This window comes from Chlorocebus sabaeus, chromosome 12 (assembly GCF_047675955.1).
Source record: "Chlorocebus sabaeus isolate Y175 chromosome 12, mChlSab1.0.hap1, whole genome shotgun sequence".
NCBI classification, from domain to species: Eukaryota; Metazoa; Chordata; class Mammalia; order Primates; family Cercopithecidae; genus Chlorocebus; species Chlorocebus sabaeus.
In genome coordinates this window covers 81,142,216-81,161,339 of record NC_132915.1, presented here as the reverse complement: position 1 = coordinate 81,161,339, position 19,124 = coordinate 81,142,216, and the positions used below count along the sequence as shown (strand labels likewise).

General features: G+C 37.2%; 2 long non-coding RNA genes across 2 annotated transcripts in view; both read right to left on the bottom strand.

The window, feature by feature from the left end:
* Window positions 1-2,842: 2,842 nt before the first annotated feature.
* On the bottom strand, window positions 2,843-17,225 carry LOC119618878 (uncharacterized). The gene is made up of 3 exons (XR_005235233.2): window positions 17,108-17,225; window positions 10,179-10,302; window positions 2,843-4,554 (listed from the first exon to the last, which is right to left on the bottom strand). It is a non-coding gene; the product is annotated as an uncharacterized lncRNA (long non-coding RNA).
* A 773-nt stretch (window positions 17,226-17,998) lies between these two features.
* The window catches only part of LOC140712976 (uncharacterized), a 110,405-nt gene continuing 109,279 nt past the window's right edge, over window positions 17,999-19,124 (bottom strand). Inside the window, exon 5 of the long non-coding RNA XR_012094860.1 lies at window positions 17,999-18,584. This is a non-coding gene — a long non-coding RNA (uncharacterized lncRNA). The remainder of the gene's footprint in view (window positions 18,585-19,124) is intronic.

The window sequence follows — 19,124 nt, the reverse complement described above, 5'->3', positions numbered from 1 at the left end:
ACCATCATTCTTAGCAAACTATCACAAGAACAGAAAACCAAACACCGCATGTTCTCACTCATAGGTGGGAATTGAACAATGAGATCACTTGGACTCGGGAAGGGGAACATCACACACCGGGGCCTATCATGGGGAGGGGGGAGGGGGGAGGGATTGCACTGGGAGTTATACCTGATGTAAATGACGAGTTGATGGGTGCAGCGCACCAACATGGCACAAGTATACATATGTAACAAACCTTCACGTTATGCACATGTACCCTACAACTTAAAGTATAATAATAATAAATAAATTAAAAAAAAAAAAGTACATAAATCTGCTGAAAGAGACAACTAAATAGGATAATGTGATAAATGTCAGCAGCTGTTAGGAGTATAAAGTCCAGTGTTCAGGTCTATGCAAGAGCAAAGAAAAAGACTCTGTGAAGCATACAGGAGGAGTTTCCGTCCCGCAGTTCCTCAGGCCTGTGGTCAAGGGAGGATGTTCCCAGAACAGGAGACCTCGGAACAGGTAGTTTTGGCTCCACGAGAGGTTTATGGCGGATACATGCAGTGTGGTCTCTGGACCTCTAAGACTCTGCTTCATCAGGAAGATTTGCTGAAATGCATTTGACCCCCAGGAACCCTTACCTTAGATCTCATAAAAGTTGCAAATCAGTTTGGATTTGGATAATGCCTAAACAGGAGGTTGTTTTGTTTTGTTTGTTTTTTAAAAAAATTCCTAGTTATTTAACACGAGCTATTCCTTTGTATGTAAACCTTCAGTTAAAAGAAAATAGTTGGGTTCCAGAAATCTAAATTTCTGAATTCTGAAATCTGAATTTTTAACAAGCACCCAAGGTGAGTTCATTGCAGGCAGGTGTTGCAAAAATATGGTCGTCTTCTAAGAATGTGGTCTATTTGGGCCTCATGAAGATTCACCTGCTCCAGGAGTCTACAACCTTGCTTTGCCAGGAATGCCTTTCTTCTCAAACACCTAGTACTTATCTTCTAAATGAGCTTAATTACTAAATTCCTAAGGGAGTTGAACATCAAGGACTTTATCTCTTGGTGTGGATAAATTAGCTCGCTCAAATGTAAACCAGTTTGGACCTGGGAGGGGTCTAGAGAGAGGAAATTATTATTATTTGATACACAACATTTGTACATATTTATGGCATACAGATGGTAGTTCATTAAGTGTGTAGAACGAGTAATGATTAAGTCACGATATTCAGAGTATCCATCACTTGATTTATCATTTCTATATGTTGGGAACGTCTCAAATCCTCTCATCTAGCTGTTTTGAAAAACACAGTACATTGTTGTTAGCTATGATTATTTTTAACTTCCTTGTTATTTAATACTACTGCTATGCCCCTTTGTGTAAACCTTCACATGGGCATTTAATACCATCTTCTTTAACCCCTGGTTCACTGGGGTCTTCCAGATACAGGTGGTTTAATTCTTCGCTTTTCTAAGCGAGAAAAGTCTGCAAATCTTTTTTTCTAGTGTTTTTCTTTGGCAGCTTCGTCCCACTGTTATCACAGAGTATTTGAATTCTCATCAGTTTCCTTGTAACTTCTGTGGAATGTGCTGGTAGAACTGCAGCTGTTAGTCCTTGTACTTAGAATAAGTTTTCTTCCCCTGAAGGATTAATAAGGAGGCCAACTATTTGCAGTCGCTTCTACCCCAGCTCTGACAGTTCTTTAACCCCCTAAGAAGGAAGGATCTCAGAGTTTCTCATTCCTTCTCAGGGTGACAATTGTTGTGGATTCTTCTTGTCTATTGTTTTTACCTCCTCTTTTTCCATTTTGGCCTGTCAATTTGAGTTGAATTCGTTTCTGTGGTGGTCTATCACCTAACAGAAAACGTGGTGCACCAAGTAATGAGTAACTGAGTTTTAATTATGTTTTAAAAAAATACAATAAACATTTCTTGAGCACTTTCTGTGCACTAGGCATTTGTTAAATGCTGGTGACACGAGTGAGAAAGTGGGGACAGAGGCAGCCAAGTCTCTGAAGAATCTTGACACATCCAGTTTGAGAACATCCATCTAACAAGAAACAGCGTTAAGAAAAAGCCTGGAAGTAAATTTGTAAGATGGAGACAATTCAGGTATGCTCAGGATCCAGGGTACCTGGTGAGAAATAAAAGCTGCTTTTCAGACTTGAGAGCTGCTGTTAAAAATCTGAATATTACCCAATAGGAAATTATTTCTTAACTCGCTTCTAAAAGTTAAGCTATGGAGAACTCATTCTCATGCAAAAGCACAATTATACATAAAATGATGCTTCTATTTTCTTTTATAGTCAGTTTAGACAAGGGAAGTGTGGGAAGGGGTGGAGATGATAAAGGAAAAAGGGGGAAGAAATCCAGATTGAAAGATGGTCAGAAAACAGGATGTATCAGCAAAGAGAAAGCTACGTAGAGAAAAAGGTTGACAGGTCTGTTTCTTAAGGGTCTAGAACAGCATCTGGCACATAGTAGGTGCTTATGAAATGCAGTCATGTGCTGCATGATGTTGTGGTTAATGATGGACCGTGTATACTATGGTGGTCCCATAAGATTATAACAGACCTGAAAATCCCTATTGCCTAGTGACATTGTAGCCATCTTAACATGTATGCCTAGGCTAATGTTTGTATTTGTGTCTTGGTAGTTATGAAAAAAGTTTTAAAAGTTTAAAAAAAAGTTAAAAATAGAAAAAAGCTTATAGAATAAAGAAATATTTTTGTACAACTGTACAATGTGTTTTAAGCTGTGTTGTTACAAGAATTGAAAAATATTAAGCTGAAAGTTAAAAATGTTACAGTAAGCTAAAATTTATTATTGAAGAAAACAATTAATATAGCCTAAGGGTACAGTGTTCGTAAAGTCTACAGCAGTGTGCAGTAATGTCCTCAGCCCTCACATTCACTCACTGGCTCACCCGGAGCAACTTCCAGTCCTGCGAGCTTTATTCATGGTAAGTACCCTAGACGTACCATTTTAAATCATTTATACTATCTATTTTTTGTTGTATTTCTTCTACATTTGCAGATGTTTAGATGCACAAATACCATTGTGTTACAACTGCCTACAGTGTTCATTACAGTAACATGCTGTACAGGTTTGTAACCTAGGAGCAAAAGACTCTACCATATATCCCAGACGTGTAGTGGGCTATGCCATCTAGGTTTGTGTGAGTACACTTGGTGATGTCCACACAACTTTCATCAGTGCCTAGCAACACGTTTCTCTGAACATAGCCTCATGGGTAAGCGACACATGGCTGTAGTTATTATTAAAGGAAAGAAGAAATCTTTTAGAGAGAAAGATAATAAAAGGGAAATAGATGGACAAGCACAGATGTACAAAGAAAAAAATGTTGAGAGAGGCAACTAATGCAGATAGAAATACAAAAAGGAGGCAGGATGAAAGGGACATAGGGAAAGAAGGGATTGGGACTCAGGGAGGCTCATACATTTATGCCAAGTACTATTGAGCAAATAATTCTTTTTATGTTCTGTCTCAGACACTGTGTGGAGTATGTGATGTAGACCTGGGGAGAGTCATTCAACCATTCTGTGTTTATTTAAAAAAAATTTTGAAAGGAAATGGAATCAAATACAGTATTGTAAAATGTTAAGAAGACCTGGTGGGTACTTGGGATTTTTGCCTTACTAGTCTCTATATAATGTATGCTTGAAACTTTTCATAATACAAACTCAAAAAAATTTTAGAATGATCAATAATTGAGCATGGGCCCATTTAGGCCCCATTCCCTTACACAAAGTCCCTAGAGTTAGAATTGTCAAGGTCTGGCAACAGATGGCATGTGGAAGGCAAATGGGAGAAGGTCGTGTTCACTCAAAATGTTGGTGCCCTGCTGATTAAGAGGATGATTATTCCTCATGAATTGCAGGTTTTGGAAGAAAGCTAAGTAGTTCATTTCTAGTTTCCCTGATGGGGTCTCACTCTGTTGCCCAGGCTGAAGTGCTGTGGTGCGATCTCCTCTTACTGCAGCCTTTTAACCTTGCAGGCTCAAGTGATTCTCCCCGCTTAGCCTTCCAAGTAGCTGGGATCACAGGCATAAACCACCATGCTTGGCTGATTTTTGTATTTTTTGTAGAGACAAGGTCTCACTATGTTGCCCAGGCTGGTCTTGAACTCTTGGGGCTCAAATGATCCTCCCCACTTGGCCTTCCAAAGCGCTGGGATTACAGGTGTGAGCCACAGCGCCTGGCCAGAAATTTTTTTAATTAATGTTGGGGGAATTCTCAAGGAAATATTTGTAGACCAAAGGAATTTTGTTCCTTATAGAACTGGGGTTTCACGAGGCACAGTGGAGAGGCTCAGAGAGAGCGGGGCCTGGGTGGGGAGCTAGAAGACAGGGCTGGGGGCTGTGGCTTCTGGTTTTCAATAGTGAAGAAGAATGAGGTTTGGATGGAAGCCCAGACCGAGGGTGTGGCCAGGATAACAGCTGAATTGGTTGAATTATCCAGCACAGAATTTCTGGTGGAATGTTGATTTGTTGGCTTCTGCAGGGTTCTTTCGCCTCCCAGGTGCTGGGCACAGTTGCTCAAAGCGGCTCCTGCAGGGGAGGTCAAAGGGTCAGAAAGGAGGGAGGTCAGAGGAGAGAGCTGGCGATCTCAGCCTCTGCAAAATGCACTTATTTTTCTTGGCATTTAACAGGTGGACTGGATTGAATCTAGCTGAGGGCTGGGCCGGTCAACAAATTCCCTCAACTCTTTCTCATCACTTCATAACCTCCTCCCTTGTTTAAGGGATCTCTTCTTTTTAAAAATTTTTTATTTTTATGTTTTGCCTCTGGTGGATATTTTACTTCAGTGTTCATTTGCTAAATGATGGTTTAAGGGAAGAATATTAACCTAATCAACAAAGCAGTGGTGTGAATGTAGTGGTGTGATCATAGCTCACTGCAGCTCCAACTCCTGGCCTCAAGTTCTGTCTCAGCCTCCCAAAGTGCTGCGATTACAGGTGTGATCCACAGCACCCAGTCCTGAATTCCAGATATTTAGCACTATTTTTTAGGACTTGGAGCTGGCCAACTCAATTGAATTAGAGAAAGATTTTTTGATGTATGAGATTAAGAAGCAAAATTTTAATTTTGTCTATGTAAAGGAAGATTTCTAATGCAATGATTACTGATTGGTTTAGAATATCACAAACCTACCCTGTAACACGCTCATGACAACAAACAAATACTACATCAACAGGGAGTCTCAGCAAAAATTAGCATGTCCTAAAACAAAAACCAGCTGAACATCATAGAGGGGGATGAGAGAATTCAAACTTAATTATTTCCTTGGTTGGGAAACAAAATCTTTAAACAAAGAGAACATTATATCTATAAGGCACTAGCATTTCCAAGGTTCCACCCACAATAAGGCCAGAAGACATAAAGCCAAGTCGTTTGCTGGTTTTTAAATTACTCATATAAACTTGGAAAATTACAAGAGAGTATAACTGAGAGACTGTGTCTAGATCAGCAGTCCCCAACCTTTTTGGCCCCAGGGACTGGTTTTATGGAAGAGGATTTTTCCATGGATGGAGTCGGTGAGGATGGTTGAGAGATGAAACTGTTCCACCTCAGATCATCGGGTATTAGTCAGATTCTTGTAAGGAGTGCACAACCTAGACCCCTTGCACGCACAGTTCACAATAGGGGTTGTGCTCCTGTGAGATCTAATGCCACCCCTGATCTGACAGAAGGTGGAGTTCAGGCGGTAATGCTTACTTGCCTGCCTGCAGCTCACCACCTGCTGTGTGGCCTGGTTCCTAACCGATACCAGTCCATGACCCAGGGGCCCAGTATGGGAAACGTTCCTAAGACAGCTGATAGTCAAAAGACCGGTCTGCTTCCTTTTCTGTTTTCCTCCCTGAGTGTACCAATCAGTATTCTTGTCTTTTATTCTTTTGCATCCAGGTTGTCATCAAATCTGATTTCTTAAAAGTACTATCTATTTCTTACGATTCTTTAATATCAGTTGCAATCAAACTGCAAAACTTGTTTGTAAAGTGAGCGGTAAGAGTGAAACTTCATTGACTACCAGACACTATCCTAAGCACACACTATCACCTTTCATCCTTATAACAACTCTCCAACAAGGTATCATCATCATCATCATCATTGCAGTTTTACAGATGAGGAAACTGGGGCTTACAGCAGTGGTTCACAGCCATGGCTGCCCATTAGGATCTCCTGGGAGCTTTCAAAATTATCAGTGCTCAGGCCATCATTCACCTGGATCAATTAAATCAGAACCTCTGGAGGTGGCACTGGGTTTTTGTAGTTTTTTTTTTTTTTTTTGAGATGGAGTTTCACTCTTGTTAGACTGCAATGGTGCGATCTCAGCTCACAGCAACCTCCGCCTCCCGGGTTCGAGTCATTCTCCTGCCTCAGCCTCTGGAGTAGCTAGTATTACAGGCATGTGCCACCATGCCTGGCTAATTTTGTATTTTTAGTGCAGACAGGGTTTCTCCATGTTGGTCAGGCTGGTCTTGAACTCCTGACCTCAGGTGATCCGACTGCCTCAGCCTCCCATAGTGCTGGGATTACAGACGTAAGCCACCACACCTGGCCAGTTTTTGTAGTTTTTAAAGCTCCTCAGGTGATTACAAAGTGCAGCGAAGGTTAGAACCACTGGCTTACAGAGCAATTAAGCATCACAAGGTCACAAGATTGAGTAATGGACTTGCGATTGGAATCCAGGTTTGTTAGATTTCAGAGTCTCATTTTAACCTCTCTATTTTGTTGTCTTTCAAAGTATTTAATTGCTTTTAAACAAAAACAAATTAATATTTTCATGTTTTAGATAACTGTAGGAAAGTGCATAAAACATACATAGAGCTATGAATGGTAAACATACAGTGGTAGTGAAACCACACACATTTCAACATAGAACACTTCCCTATGGTGCCTTCCATGAGTGTAACTTTTATCTTCTCCCTTTAAGAATCTTATGTCCTGACTGTTGAGATAATTACTTTTTGCTTTTCTTTATGCTTTACCGCTTATGTATTTCTAAAAATTTAAGTTTTGCCTGTTTTTGAAGTTTATATGGAAGGATTCATACCATATGTAGTATTTTGAGTCTGGCTTTTTTCACCCAACATTATGCTTGTGAGTCACCTGTGAGGCGTGGGTATCTACTGTTGCTCATGTTCATTGTGATGTGATATTCCATTGTAAAAATGTAGCATAATTTGTCTACTTTATGAATGACATATTTCAGTTGATTCCAATTTGAGGCAATGGTAGCATATTTCCTGTTGTATGTGTAAATGAGACTCTAGAAGCCGACTTGCTGTAAGTTATGCCTACTTAAATTGACAGGTAAAAATTGTACATGCTTATGGTGTACAACATGTTTTGATATATGTATATATGTGGAATAGCTACATCAACCTATTTAACATATGTATCATCTCACATTTTTTTTTTGTGGTGAGAACACTTAAAATCTACCCTTAGCAATTTTCAAATATATAACATTATTATTAATTGTAGTCACAATGATGTACAATAGAGCTCTTGAACTTATTCCACCTGTCTAACTGAAATTGTGCATCCTTTGACCAACATCTCCCCAGTTCTCCCACCCAGGCTATACCTATTTTCAGATTGATAGGTAATGCTATTCACATTTCCAATGTAGCTTATACTATTAGGTTGGTGCAAACAGAATTGCGGTTTTTGCCCCTAAAGTAATGGCAAATTACAATTGCGATTACGTTTGCACCAACCTAATACTTTATCTTCTACACAGTGGTGCATGAGATTTCCTAATGTTCCATTTTCTACAATGCGTGCTAGTGTCAGAGTTTAATGTTTGCCAGTGAGGTGGTTCTAAAATAACTGTTGCTATTTTTTTTTTTTTTTTTTTGAGACGGAGTCTCGCTCTGCCACCCAGGCTGCAGTGCAGTGGCCGGATCTCAGCTCACTGCAAGCTCCGCCTCCCGGGCTCACGCCATTCTCCTGCCTCAGCCTCCCGAGTAGCTGGGACTACAGGCGCCCGCCACGTCACCCGGCTAGTTTTTTGTATGTTTTAGTAGAGATGGAGTTTCACCGTGTTAGCCAGGATGGTCGCGATCTCCTGACCTCGTGATCCGCCCGTCTGGGCCTCCCAAAGTACTGGGATTACAGGCTTGAGCCACCGCGCCCGGCCAACTGTTGGTATTTTTAATTTATATTTTTCTCATTACCTATAAGGTATAAAGTTTTCTCATATGTTTATTGTCTATTTGAATTTCATATTTTGTGAAGTGCCCATTTGAAACTTTTGACTATTTTTCTATAGGTTTTCTGTTCTTGTTGATATATAGTTGTTCTTTTTTGGCTTGAGACAGGGTCTCACTCTGTTGCTCAGGCTGGCATGCAGTGGTGTAATCATGGCTCACTGCAGCTTGACCTCCTGGGCTCAAGTGTTCCTCCCACCTCTGTCTCCTGAGGAACTGGGACTACAGGCACATGCCACCATGCCTGGCTAATATTTTTACTTTTTGTAGAGACAGGATCTCACCATGTTGCCTAGGCTGATCTCAAACTCCTGGCCTCAAGCAATCCTTTAGCCTCAGCTTCCCCAAGTGCTGGGATTACAGGCATGAGCCACTGTAGGCATTATTTATATATTCAGTACTTGCTCAGTAATATTATTGAAAATATTGCTGAAGTATGAGAAAAGTTCTTAATTTTAATACAGTTGAATTTTTCCTTTAGGGTTTATTCTTTTCTATGTTTGAGATCTTCACCTACCCTAGTTTAGTAAAGATATTTTCCTGTATTTTAAAAACATTATAGTTTTGCCTTTCTTACTTAGGTTTTCAATTTACATGGAACTAATTTTTGTGTACATAGAAGAGAAAGGACCAATTTCATTTTTCTTCATATGGGAAAAATGGCCGGCACCATATTTTGAGCAGTCCTTTCCCTTATGATCAACAGTGTTATTCTGTCATATATTAAGTATCTATTATGTATAAGTCTGTCCCGCTTTCTGTATTGTGTTGCTTTGTCTACTTGTCTGTCCCTGAGCAAATACCACACTATCTGAATTATTATAGGTTTATAATGTCTTGATAGCTGGTGAAGCAAGTCCTTCCAACTCTCTCAAGAATATTTTGGGTATTCTTAGGTCTCTGCATTTGTATAAATTCAAATGACTAAATCTCACAAAAGGAAACCTGCTGGATTTTGACTGGGATTGCAATGAGTCTATCTAATCTACTTGGGGTAATTTATACCTTTACAATTTTGAGTTTTCAGATTCATAACATGATATGTCTCTCAATTTTTTAGAGATTTTTATTAATGACTCTTTAAAAAGTTGTATAATTTTCTCTGTATAGGTTTTAAACATCTTTTATTTGAGTTAATCATATAGATGGTGTTATCTGTTTTAAAAGCACTGTTTAAATTTCATTTTCTGGTAGTATGTAATGGATAAAAAGCTAGTAGATATGAGTACCGGCACTTTTGCAAGGATACTAAGAGAAGGAAAAATTACAGAGTATCTCACACAATTATAGATAACAAAATTCTTTAATCAAACTGAATACTGTACAAAATAACTAACTTATCATGATCAATTTGGACTCATCCCCGAAGTGTGAAGTTACTTTAATGATTCTAATATTAGAACTTTCATTTACCATAATTAATTACATTGACAAATTAAGGGAAAAAGTAGTGTAGATAAAAATCATTTTTATAAAATTGAACATTCATGATTTGCAAACTAATCAAAAATTAGCTTAATCTAAAAAGAAGTTAACTTCAAAGAACATAGGGCAGGTATTATCTCTAATGGTTAAACATAGAAAACATCTCCTTTACAAGTAAGAGGATTCCAAGAATGTCTTCTCTTAACATTGAAATAGGAATCCTTGCTGGATCAATTTGGCAGAAAAAAGGAAAAAAAAGGGCATAAAGATTTGAAGAGAATAAACAAAACCATTACTATTAGCTAATAATGTCTTCACTGAAATTTCAAAGAAATTTATAGATAAATTAGGATTAATAAATAAATTTGGTAAGTTTGCTTGATACAAAAATCAGTATACACAATTATATTGCTATATTCTTGCCACCTACAGTTAAGGTAATTCTAAATTACCTAGGAATAAATGTGACAAACATTTGTGAGACTTTTTAAGGACAAAATTATAATATTAAAGTAACATTAAAGTACATACCATGTCCATGGATCAGAAGTCTCCAAATTCATAAAAATTGCAATGCTCCATCAATTGACATGTAGATTTGATTGAAGTCAAAATACCAACTTTGTTTATTTTTACAGAACTTGCCAATCTGGGCCTAAAATTTACATGGAAAAGCAAAAATTAATAACCCACTCATTCCTGAAGAACAAGGGAGGTAGATTTCTTTACTAGGTAGCAAGAATTATTTTAAATCCATAGTAGTCTGATATCTGCAAAGGCAGAGACACAGAGACAAATGAAACAACAGAAACAACAGAAAACTCAAAACCAGAACCAGATATATATATAAATTTGACTTTTAACAGAGTTTGCATTGAAGATAGACTACAATAAATCAAGCCACTAAAACTGGTTACTCATATTGTAAAAAGATCAAATTGTATTCCTATTTCTATCATATCTTCTCCCAACAGATTCCACATGTGTAAAAATTTGAATATGAAAGGTAGAACTATACAACCTTTAAAGGAAATTATCTTTATGACATTGGAATAAGTTTCTTAAAGGAGACACATGCACCAATTGTAAGATAAATTATTGATAAATGTAGCTATACTACAATTAAGAACTTACGTTTACCAAGGGACGCTGTAAAGAAAGTGAAAAGACAAACCTGGAAGAAGTTATTTGCAACACATACAACAGTAAAAATAATTGTAACCAGAATATAGAATAAAAGTACAGAATAATAATAAAAATATCCCAATAAAAAACAAAAGTCTTGAATGGCATTCCACAGAGGAGAATTAGCCAATAAACACATGAGATCCTCAACTTCTTTAGTTATTCGATAAATGAAAAATTAAAACACTGTGAGATATCCTTTCATATTCTCCACAGTGAAAATAATTTAAATGTCTGACAATATCAAGTGTTGATGAGGATATAGAACAATGGGTGCTATATATATCACTGATGGTAGCATGAGTTTATATCACAGTATTATAAAACAATTTGGCATTATCCAGTCAAGTTGAATATATTCATCTACCTCTGAATATATACTAGATATTCTAACAATGGAAGCCATATATAAGAATATTTATAGTAGCCGTTTTTGTAATAAGCAAAATCTAGAAATTGAAGTGCTCAACAGTAACATGGTTAACTGTGGTATGTTAATAAAATGAAATACAATATAGCAGTAAAAACGGAATGCACTCTAACTTTGCACAAAAACATGAATATTCAGGCAAACAATTTTTAATAAATCAGGTTCTGGAAAACACATTTCCATTTATTGATAATAATAAGCCATGTAATTTTATATTTGGTTATATAATATTTGGGGAAATTTCCAAAGAAAAGAGAAGGATAAAGCAGAAATTTAGGAAAGGTGCTGGGTCATGAGAGGACTACACAGATAACTTCAAATGTAATGTAATGTTCTATCAAACTGGATGGCGAGTATGCAGGCATTAAAATTTTATTTTCATAGGCATTTGCTTTAGTCTTTATACCTTATACATATTTTATAAGCATTCTTTTTATGTTGATAACATATTCTTAAAAGGTTATAGAAAAGAAGCACCATAAAGTACTTTTTAAGCAAAAAGCTAAAATAAGAAAACTAAAACAAAACCCAAAAAAGCTTATCAAAAATATCAGCACCCAGAAACACACATTAAGTGATAATCATTTCACAGTATCCTTAATACATATATACAGGAAGGATAAAATAGAAACTATTAGGACTCTCTCAGTTATCTACCATGCATAACAAACCACCCCAAAATTTAGTGGTTTATAACAACAAAACCAGTTATTTACTCATGATCCTGCCACTGAGCAGAGAGAACTTGATGGGATGACTAACTTTATTCCATGTGTTGGCTGCAGTTACATAGTTGTATTTAGCGAAGAACTCAGCTGGGGTTGGAACATCTCAGATTGTTTTACTTGTCTGTTGGCAATCTTTGCTGGAACAGCTGGGATGGCTTGGCGCCTATCGGCTGGGCTTCTCCTTTCCCATAGTTTCTTATCATTCAATGAATCTCAAAAATGGGGAAGCAGAAGCTACAAGTCTTTTAAGATCTGGGTGTGGAAGTCCCAGAATATCACTTCCGTGCATTCCATTGGTCAAAGCAAGTTACAAGACCAGCCCAGATGCAAGGCAAAAGGAAACAGACTGTCTTTTGATGTGCAGAGATGTGTGCCTGCAGGGATTGTAGGAATTGTTTGAGGTCGTCTTTGGAAATGATCTACCCCTGAAATCATAATAAGTATACAGCTTCCATAGTCTGTTGTCAGAACGCTGGTTTTGCCTGGTTCTTTGAACAATTTCATTCAACAATTATTACTAAACACCTACTATGTGCTAGGGACTGTTTTAGCCATGGTCAAAGAAATGAACCAAACATTTCAGTGATTCAGGCAATCATTCAGGTCATATGCAATTTTATACCAGAAGTCAGGATGGCAAAAGAGTGAATGTTTGGTTAGTTTAAATAAAAGAATAGCAACAAGCAATAGCTGCTGACCGTACTCAGTGGCTCAACTGAACTCAGAACTAATAGAACAAAAGTTTCCAGAAATATGAATCTGCTTGAGATCCCATTCAAACAAATTCAGCAAATACTATATAAAAAGATTTTTCCTAGCCTACTAGAGTGAGAGATTATTTTGGAAGCATTTGGTTTGATTCAATTAGGATTTGTTGGACCTATTTGTGAGTTGCCAAAGGAGATAAAAAAGATTAAAAGCACAGGATTCCTGGCCTCATGGTGTCAACGATGTTGAGTACTCGTAGCTATGATACCAGGGAAGTAAAAGTGCCATAACTTGATATTAATGCTAAGGGCATTATAGAAGCTAATATTTCATTCATCTGTGGGAATTGTGTTCATGAAGTAGGTAGCATTGTGAGCTAGTTCTTAAAGGTTGCCCACATTTTCATTTGACAGGATGCCAGCAGACTTGAAGAAGGACATACTAGCTTAATGTGCTCTGTACTATCAGCTTTGATGGTAGGTGTGTATTTCCTCTTTGTTTCTGACTGAAACTTGTGTGGTGCGTTAATGGTAGTTCAATGATTTCCATTTTCTACTTGAATTCCTTGTTTAAATGACCTATTTACATTACTAGTCTGGGTGACATCTATGCCTAGAGATGCCTACTAGTTGAAAAGGAACAAACAGCAGCTAGGTATTTCTTATCTCTAATGGATGGTCTGCAAATCCCTTTGCTTTAGAATTTTGTGTGCAACGAGTTTTTTTAAAAAAGGAATAAAAGTGACAAACACATGTCCAAGTGCTTTGTGTAAACATGATATTCTTCTTCTGTCGAGGTGACTCTAAACATAGGATATACAGTTGGAATGTGATTGATACAGAATTGTTTGTGCCATTTCCCTTACTCCGTTTCCTGTTTGAAAACTGGACTTATCTTTGGGGTGGAGAAACCCTTGAGATTTCTCACCTTTCAATGTCTTAATGTCTGCTATATTGAGATTCTTAAGGTATGCTTTTCATCCGGTTATTCCTCTATAGAAAAGGCTAAAATGAGTCTGAACAGCTGACTGCAGTCAGGCCATTTTTGGTGCTCTGGGTTCTCAGAATAATATTTCTACTGTATCGTGAACATCTTTCTCTTTTTCCTCTTCCTAACAAATATTCATCCATTGCTTTGACAAATTAACATTTAAATAACTGTTGTATACCAGCCGCTATTCTATGGACTTGGGATACATTTATGAAGAAAAGAAAGAAAATTCATGCTGTCTTGGAATTTATAGTCTAGCTATAAGTAATAAACTCAATAAGGAAGGAAGTTATAGAATATTAAAAGGTGATAGGTGCTATAAACAATTGAGTAGGGCAATGGGGGCAGGGTGAGAGTGTAAATTATAGCTGTAAAGAGATTTGTTGGGATGATGCTCATTAAGGAATGAGTTAGCTTTTGGTCCTCTGGGTGTAAGAGCCTTCTGAGCAGAGGGAGCCACCTGTGTTCAGGTGCTTTAGTGGGAGCTTTTCCAGGATGTTCTAGGAACAGCCTGTAGGTTAATGTGATGAGCAGACAGTCAACAAAAGGGAGAATAGTTGGGAAGGAGGTGAGAGTGGTAACAAGGACAGATTGCATGGGGATTTGAAGGAGTTTCTAAGGACTTTGACTTTTATCCACTGGAGGCTCTTCGGCAGACAAGTGACTTTTTCCCTTCTTTTGTGGTGTTGCTGTCATATGTTTTACCTCTGCAAATGTTGTAACAGTACTTTGTTGTTTTTGCTTTAAACACCAGTTGATTTTTTGGAGGGGTAACTTTTGGATTAATGTTTGCATGATATAACTTTTACCATTCTTTTACTTTCAACATACCTATGGTGATATATATGAAGTGAGTTTCTTATAGGCAGCATATTAATGGTTGATGTTTTTTATCCAATGTGCCAATCATGGTCTTTTAATTGGTATATTTAGATTATTTATATTTAAGGTAATTACTGATAGGGCTTAAGTCTGTATTTTTGTTTTTTGTTTGTTTGCTTCCTCTACTTCTCATTCCTCTGTTTCCCTCCCTCTCTCTCTTTCTACCCTCTTTCTTTTTATGCCTTCCTGTGGGTTACTTGAAGATAATTTGGAATGCCATCTTAACTTATTTATAGTAGATTTGTTTGTCTATACTACTTTGTATAGCTTTCTTTAGTGGTTGCTTGGGAGAAATTTTTAAAATTTTGATATCATTTTAAACTTAAAAATAGTTGCAAGAGTGGTACAAAGAACTCCTTTACCCTCTTTAATCAGATTAACCAATATTTTACATTTTGCCCCACTTGCTTTATCATTCTCTAATTTTCTCTGTGGTGTGTGTGTTTGTGTGTACATAAATTTTTTTGAACCACTTGAGAGTAAGTTGCAGATATTGTACTTCTTTAACTTGAAATACTTCAGTGTATATTTCCCAAGAGTAAGGACATTCATTTATAGAACAAGTATAAAAATCAAGAAATATAGGCCAGGTGCAGTGGCTTACAGCTGTAATCCCAACACTTTAGGAGACCAAGGTGGGCAGGTCACTTGAGGTCAGGAGTGCCAGAGCAGCCTGGCCAATATGGTGAAACCCCGTGTCTACTAAAAATACCAAAATTAGCCCTGCGTCGTGGCATGTGCCTGTAGTCCCAGCTACTCAGGAGGCCGAGGCATGAGAATAACTTGAACCTGGGAGGCGGAGGTTGCAATGAGCTGAGATTGTACCACTGCACTCCAGCCTGGGTGACAGAGCGAGACTGCCTAAAAAACAAAACAAAACAAAAACAAAACCAACCAACCAAACAACAAAAAAGCAAGAAATATAACATTGTACTCATTCATAAATCTGCTCCACAGTCCATATTCCAATTTTGTCAATTACTCCAATGTTTTATGAAACTATTTACCATTCAGTCTCTTTAGTCTTCTTTAATCTGGAGGAATTTTTCATTTTTTTTCCTGATGTTTTTACTTTTGACTTTTTGGAGAGTAAAGGCAGTTATTCTCTAGAATGTTCTTCAATTTCGATCAGCCTCCCTGCCTCCTTTTCTTCCTCTCCTCTCCCCCCACATCCCTTCCTTCCTCTCACTACGTTGGCCTGTTGCCCAGGCTGGCCTTGAACCCCTGGACTCAAGTGATTCTCTCGTCTCAGGATGCCCAGTGGCTGGGACTACAGGTGCATGCCACCATGCCTGGCTTTCTGATATTTCTTAAGGAAATATTCACAATATTTATTTGTAATAGAAGAAGTTTGGAAACAATCTAAATGTGACATTTAAAAAGTTTGGTTGAATACATTAAGATATACCTATATTATGATATATTATGTAGCCATCAAAATCATGGTATAGATATTTAAATATTAACATAAAAAGTTCTGAATACATTAAGAACAAAAGGCAATGTACAAAACTGTCTGTATAAATGATCCAATATTTGTAAATAAACATATTATTTACATGTGCAAATACGCGGGTGGATCACGAGGTCAGGAGATCGAGACCATCCTGGCTAACATGGTGAAACCCCGTCTCTACTAAAAATACAAAAAACTAGCCGGGCGTGGTGGCGGGCGCCTGTAGTCCCAGCTACTCGGAGGCTGAGGCAGGAGAATGGCGTAAACCCGGGAGGCGGAGCTTGCAGTGAGCCGAGATCGCGCCACTGCACTCCAGCCTGGGTGACACAGCGAGACTCCGTCTCAAAAAAAAAAAAAAAAAAAAAAAAAAAAAAAAAAAAGAAAATAGTTTGGAAGGAAATACACCATGTTATGAACAGTAGTGATCTCTGGATATTATTGCTATCTAAATGACGACCTAGAGATTTTTCCTCACATTTTTCTTTTTAAATTCTATTTCCTGTTTTTCTATAATAAAGATTATGAAGTTTTAAATAGGAGAAAAAATCTTTCTTACAACCTCATCGTTCATTATATTGAAGTTATTGTATATACTGTCACTGTATCTCAGCCTATTCTTAATAAAAAGAATCACACCTCTGAGGTTCCGTTGCCAGGAATGGATGAGTGATTTGCTGAGCAACTGCTTTATTTTCATTTCATAGGCATTTAGAGTTATATCATTGTCTTTGCATTAGCTGAAAAACATATTAGAGCCAAAGCTGTGGCCCATTCTTATCAATGTGAATTGTACTTTATGGCTTATATTTTGTGTACTTGACTTTTCTTAATGTCATCTTATTTTTTTTCAGACTTTGGTTTATCTTCTTTTCCCACCCTCGTTTTCTCATACCACACCTTAATTTTCTTACTGATTAAAAAAAATCCTTTTTATGCTCCACATTCATTTCACTTTGAAATCCTCTTTTGAATAAAGTGTGATACAAAAAATAAAATGAATAACTTATTAACTGACCAATTACTATAAAATCATATATATATATATAAAATACAGTAGAATAATAGCTGTTTGAGTGCTTACCTTGCCAGACCCCGAGTTAAGCAATCGATAGGCATTTTCTCATGAATGCTTACAACCATCCCATATGGTTGATCCTATTTATTTCTCATAATTTTTAGATAAGGAAAGTGATGCTTTGTTTTTTATTTCTGTATCAATTTTTTCTTTATTTGTGAATTATTTCTTAATTTTGAAAGAGTATGAAAATTTTTCCTTTAGTCTTTTGAAATTTCTGATTTGCCATATCCTAGGAAATAGAAATAATAAAAAGCTGCCGATGAGTGTGTATTATCACTAGAGGTATAAGCAGATGCTCCTGGGTTCTCAGAGGTTAAATAACTTTCCCAGGATCAGTCAATAAGAAGCACTGCAGAACTGTCAACTACATAAAAGAAGTATGTTGCATAAGAAAAATACTGAAGGGAACACAAACTCTTAAGTAGTTACCATGAAACTGGTAATTTGTGAATATGATTGCTATTTTTTTATGTTTTCCAAAATTTTCACAAGTATATAATTTTAATTAGAAGGAAAAAAGTTTGTGAACACACTAACGTGACCAGCCATCTTAAAATGAGACCATTTCAATAATTTCCCATTGACAAAGTTGGATTTATGAATGCAGATCTGTTCGGTTATTCACAGTTGTGTATCTTTCTCTTCTTTGACCAGCTCCCACCCCTGACCATTTTCCCCCTGAATATTTAAACAACTCACAACTGTATAGTATGGAAATTTCACTTCTGCAATGGCCTCTTCAAGTTGGCCCTTTGCCTACTGATCAACTCGAACAAGATGGGGAATGTTTCCGGCTTATATTTATAAGGATGGGCATTATCGATGAGGTTGTAAGATAGGGAAGATGTGTCCAGACAGTGCAAGAGGGCAGGACTATTCTGTGAACATGCCGGTGAAGCCACATCAACTATATTGCAGTTGTGTAGCCAGATATTGTTATATGAATAGCAAAAAACTTAACTGCCACACAAATAACCTTTAGGTATCTGGAAAAGCCAGTTTCATTTTCAATGTTTAAAATAGGAGCTCCTTAACTTTTCCAGAAAGCTGGGGGTATAAAAAGCCATTAGGGTGTAATGGAAAATACACTGCACTGAGATCAAGGCCAAATATCATTACTTACTTTTTGTCAGATCTTGGTTAGGAGCCTTATGATTTTTTAAATTTTTATTTTTGGACAAGTTCTCAGTCTGTCGCCCAGCCTGGAGTGCAATGGCATGTTCATGGCTTACAGTGGCCTCAACCTCCTCGGCTCAAGCAATCTTCCCACCTCAGCCTTGTGAGTAGTTGGGACCACAGGAGGGTGCCACCATACCTGGCTAATTAAAAAAAAAATGTAGTCATGGAGTCTTGCTGTATTGCACAGGCTGTCTTGAACTCCAGGGCTCAAGCAATCTTCATGCCTCGGCCTCCTAAAGTGCTGGGATTATAGGTGAGTGCCACCACACCTGGCCAGATTTTTGAGCCTCAGTTTCCTCACCTGTAAAATGGAGAACATAGTCTAACTTTCCTTTCCATTTCACAGTCATTTTGAGAATCAAATGAGATAATGTAAATTATAGCTTGTTGTAATCTTTAAAACCAAATACCAATAAAAGGCATCCTTACTTTTCACTGAAATTATTCCCAGATCATTGCATGCCAAAGACAAATTTTTCCTAAAATTAAGTACAGTTAAAAAAAACCCCAACAAAACCTCAAACTATCAGGCATTTGAACTTCATCTTTGAAAGTTTGCAGTGTTACATTTCTTCATCCAGTGACATTGAGCAGGAAGAATTAGCAAGTCAACTAATCATTATCAAGATTTATCTTTATGAACTCAAATCATTTTTCCATTTCTGCTTCAAATTTTTTTCACTTATTACATAATTGGCTATTTCTTAGTTTTGAAATAGTACAGAAAATTTACCCTTTTTCTTTAGACGTTTCTGATTTGCTGTGTTATAGGAAATGGAAATAAGAAAAAGCTGTTAATGAATGAGTAGTTACATCTGGATGCTTCTGAGATCTCTGAATT